The sequence below is a fragment of the Mastomys coucha genome, unplaced genomic scaffold, assembly GCF_008632895.1.
Source record: "Mastomys coucha isolate ucsf_1 unplaced genomic scaffold, UCSF_Mcou_1 pScaffold15, whole genome shotgun sequence".
NCBI classification, from domain to species: domain Eukaryota; kingdom Metazoa; phylum Chordata; class Mammalia; order Rodentia; family Muridae; genus Mastomys; species Mastomys coucha.
This window is the reverse complement of record NW_022196897.1, coordinates 148,638,031-148,642,586: the sequence shown is the minus strand read 5'-3', so window position 1 is coordinate 148,642,586 and position 4,556 is coordinate 148,638,031. Positions and strand designations below refer to the sequence as shown.

The 4,556-nt window shown below is 46.0% G+C and overlaps 1 protein-coding gene across 1 annotated transcript in view; it reads left to right on the top strand.

The window, feature by feature from the left end:
• The first annotated feature begins 4,010 nt into the window (after positions 1 to 4,010).
• Positions 4,011 to 4,556, top strand: part of Ptprt (protein tyrosine phosphatase receptor type T) — a 1,176,099-nt gene continuing 1,175,553 nt past the window's right edge. The window contains exon 1 of the mRNA XM_031372645.1: positions 4,011 to 4,029. The gene's annotated coding sequence lies outside the window, so the exon portion shown is untranslated. The remainder of the gene's footprint in view (positions 4,030 to 4,556) is intronic.

Here is a 4,556-nt window from a genome sequence, read left to right as displayed (position 1 = left end):
GCAACTCTGTAGGGTGCCCTGCAGTTGGCAAGCAGCATCTTTATACTCTGGGCGCACTGTCCATAGTCCTGGCGGAAAGCTGCTCTAGGGACACATAGATCCTGCGATTTTCACATCTCTGTCGGAGCAGAGCGGCTCCAAAGCCCAAAGCCACCTGACAGAGATAGTCTAAGACATGGGCTGCTGAAGGCTAAGGCCGGGGCCATGTTTCATCTTTAGAAGGCAGCTGTGAGCACCCACGGTGGTGACTAACGGGCTGAGAGGCTCAGGATGAGTTCCAACAGCATCCACTAGAGGGCTCACTATACACCTGACAACCGGACAACCCACACTGAAACCCTGCAGATGTGGATTTCAGACAGGGTGGTGGCTTTGCCTTGACTGCTCAACCAGACTAATCTCAAAGGTCTCCATCGTTCGAATCATGTGGGAGTATGTGCTGGGTTCTGGGCAAGCTCTGTGCCATTTTATATACAGGACTTGAGCACTTGTAGGTGTGCTGTTTTGGGGAATCCTGAAAATAGATGGAAGGCTATGGAGTGATCACTACTCATCAACTTGCTCTCTGTCTGTCTGTCTGTCTGTCTGTCTTTGCCTCTGTCTCTGTCTCTGTCTCTCTAAGGATAAAAGAAAGACAACACAAAAACAGGGTCTCACTGTGTTGCCCACACTGGCCTGGATCTTACTATGAAGACCAGGCTAGCCTGGACTTGAACTCATAGAGATCCACCTGCCTTTACTGAGAGCTGGATCAAAGCTGTGAGCCTGCATGCTTGACTTGTTTTGTCTTTTGTCTTCTTTGCTGCTGCCGCCGCTGCCACCACCAACACTGCCACCACTACCACCTCCTTCTCTTTCTCCTCTTCTCAAATGTTGGTGTGTATGTGTGCGTGTGTGTGTGTGTGTGTGTGTGTGTGTGTGTGTGTGATGCACATGTCACTGCACATGTGGAGGTCATAGGTCAACCTTTGGATATCAGTTCTCACTTTTCTATCTTGCTTGAGTGAGTCACTTTGCCTCTGTGTAAGCCAGGCTAGCTGTTTAGGGGTCTCCGGCCTGTCTCCCATATCCTATGGGAGTGTTAGGACTACAGGTGCCTGTGTTCTGGGATGCTGAGTGAAGGCTAGCAGGTTTGTGTGAGCTATCTCCTCAACCTAACTCATGTCTTCTTGACCTTTAACTGTCACTTTTTAAGTCTATAACCCAAATGCTAGGCCGGGTCTTATTCAGTGTTTGAGTCCCCACTCTCCTCAATGTTCTCATCTGACAAATTGTGTTCATTCTAAAAGGTTTAGCTCCCTAGGTGAGGATTTTTACTTCTCTAAATTTGTACCATTAAATTTATTCTTCGGCAAGGGGACTACTCAGTTCTTATTTATTTGCCGTTGGCATCTTTGAAAGATGGCATGCTCCTCCGTGTCAAGGAACTTGACACCTTCTGACCACTCGACATTTGATGGCTCCCTCTTGTGAACCACAAGTGATTCCCTCCTTTCTTGAGCTAAGTTAACACAGAGACTTGTGTGGCTCGTGAGACATGAGTGACCTGTGTCACTTCCAGGAAAAGATTTAAGGGCCATCGTGGGACTCTTCAGAGCCCCCTTTCCTGTTTTAGTGATCATGGGAGAGCAGAGATGGAGCCTCTGGTAGCTACAGTCCCTGAGTGAGGACACCTTGAAGCAGAGGTCTTAGTATTCTTATACCAGGCAAGTGGCATGAGCAGGGCATGCATTTCTGCTGTTTAGAGCCTCTGTGAGTAGGGGCTGTTACACAGCACAGACAAGTCACTTTTGGAGAACGGAGTACAGGACTCACCTCTGGGCCTCTCAGAATCTAGGTTTCATGTATCAGAACTCCAGGATATAGAGATGGATGAAGTACACTCACCAGTATTCGGTTGGCTGGGATGCTGGGATGAGGGAGCTGGGCCTGGCCTAGGATAAGTCATTACATGAGTGATTGACTCAGATGCCTTTGAGGCTTTTTGTTGTTGTTGTTGTTTGTTTGTTTTTTTTGTTTTTTCAAGACAGGGTTTCTTTGTATAGCCCTGGCTGTCCTGGAACTCAACTTTGTAGACCAGGCTGGCCTTGAACGCTTTGAGGCATTTTTAATCAACAATGGTCAATGGTAGAGTTCCAATTGAGGTTCTCAGAGACTCTACTCTGTGGACACTTGTTCTTCTTTTATTCTTTCCTTCTTCTCCATCTCTCTCCCTTTCCTGCCCTTTTCCTTTCTTCCATTCTAGCTTTAAAAAAAACCTAGCTGTATCTATCTGTTTGTCAACATGAAAGGCAGGAAGAAAACAGAAGTATGATTTTGATTTGTTTGAGGTGTGAACAAAGAACAGCAAACCTTGCTAAGGTGAAGAAATGGGATGAGGAAACACTGTACTCTTTAGGTAAACATAGACACTTCCCTCAGCTTCCCATCATAACAACTCAAATTTCACTACAAAAGCAAAGTGGATAAGATTTTAGGATGACAAAATAGGCCTGATAGTAAACTTTTGCATCTTGCTCTTCTCATTTTGGGGGTTATTTTCTACTATCATTATCTAAGATTTTTGAAATAGCTTTAAGGGAAGAAAGTTTTCTTTTTTCTTTTCGTTAGTGCCAACAATCAATGAATCTCACAGACAGTTTCCTACAATAGACCTTTCTCTTGGTGCAGAGGAAAGAAAGCCCAGAGAAACCCAGTCTTTACCGATCTGTGGTTCTGAAATTACTCAGACAGACATGAAACAGAGTAGGAAATTCAGAGAGAGATCAGTTGGAAATAAAACATGGCAGATGGTCAGAGAACCATGTAAGTATTCGTTCTACTTCTGTGATGTTGGGTGCAGATGCTTGGAACAGAAGAGGCCTGGGAGGTGGGAAAGAAAGGACAAAGTGTTTGTAATACGGAAAAAAGAAAGAAAGAACAGAAGAGACAGGGCAAATATCCTGAGCGCTAGTGGAACCCCTCACATGCCATAACAAACTCATTGACAAAGACTGCCATTGACTGTGCTTTATCTTCAGTGTGCTACTCAAAGGGCGCATGCCAAGTGCATCCTACGTAAACAGGAGGTTTACTTCCTGACCCTGAAGATCAATTCTCTGTCAAAGATCTGGCTGATGGATCACCTTGTGGCTGCCACTGCATTGAAAATCACATCAAATGTCTGCTCAAGCACTCTTCGGAATTATGCACTGGAATCTCTAAGACAGGGCTGGAGATGAATCAGGGAAAGTGTATATTCACCCACCTAGCCCTGTAGTCTGTCTCTGAGAGCCAGGGAAATGCAGCCGGAGCTCTCTGTGGTTGTGTGGTTCTCCCAGGAATGGTGGGTTTACCACACAGACTTTGAGCCTGAGTTTGATGCCAAGGTTTGTCTCTTTCCAGCCCTGTGATCTTCCATAAGTTATTCAACCTTTCCCTGGTTCCATTTATTTTTTTGGTCTAAACTAAGGGTGTCAATAAATACCTTCCTCCCTTATAGGGCAGTATTTGGCTTTGGATTATCTGGGGGCAAAGACCTTGAAGCACGGATTTAAAGGCAAATGGTCATCTTGGAGATGAAGACAGAACAGAAGATGCATCCAAGGAGACCAGAAAGATCAGTCATCACATGGTGCAGCAGTCAGCAAGGTAATGCCTTGAGAGACTGGAACGTTCTCCTGCTGAGGATATTGTGAGACTCTGTGTTGCCTCTCAGTGACATGCAACACTGGAGTGGGTTGTTTGCTCAATGAGACTCCACCCATCCTTAGCTGAAGGCTCCTCCCTTCGCTAGAAATTAATGTGTGAGTGCACACCTGTGCCTATGCAACAGAGCAAGGGCACGCAGAAATGAGGTGTTTCAGTGCCTGGTACTAAGGGGCTGCCATGCAAGGTGGATGCTGGAAGGTAGAGAAAACCCATAGGTAAAGTAAAGCAGGGGCTGGCAGGCGGACACAGGGTTAAGAGCCACACCGAGCACATCTGCTACACCCAGAACATTCCCTGGCACAGGATGAGAACCCCTTAAAAAGCAGGACCAGCATTGAGGTAAGACCACTGTTCTTTGCAATAACTTATTCTAAATTAGATTTTCTTTGTGTTTTTAATTCTTTTCATTGAGACAATGGAAACGTATTGAGACCCCGGTACCATCCTGGTAGCGAGGAGCCCGAGTGGTTTCACGGAAGATAATTCCATCAATGTGAATTGGATGTATTGATAGCTTCCATCAGAAGAAATGTCACCTTGTGGCTGATGTGACAAATATCTGCTTATTGTTTAGACAAGTCATCACTGAATGGGCCTTTCATTCAGTGCTAGACATCAGCCTGGTCATGCTATGTCGTTGGAACAAACAGGCCCGGGGTCTTTGTGGGTTGGTCCGGGATCTTTGTTGATTCTCTTCACTTAGCTCTGACTTTGCACTCACTAAGGATAGTCTGGTCAGGGTAAGATGGAGAGTTACCACGGACCTGGATTTCTCGCGGGGGGCCCCTTGTTCCGCGCGACTAGGGATTCTGGCCAGGTGGACACGGGATAAGGCTTTGACAAACAGACTACACATGGGTGGTGTA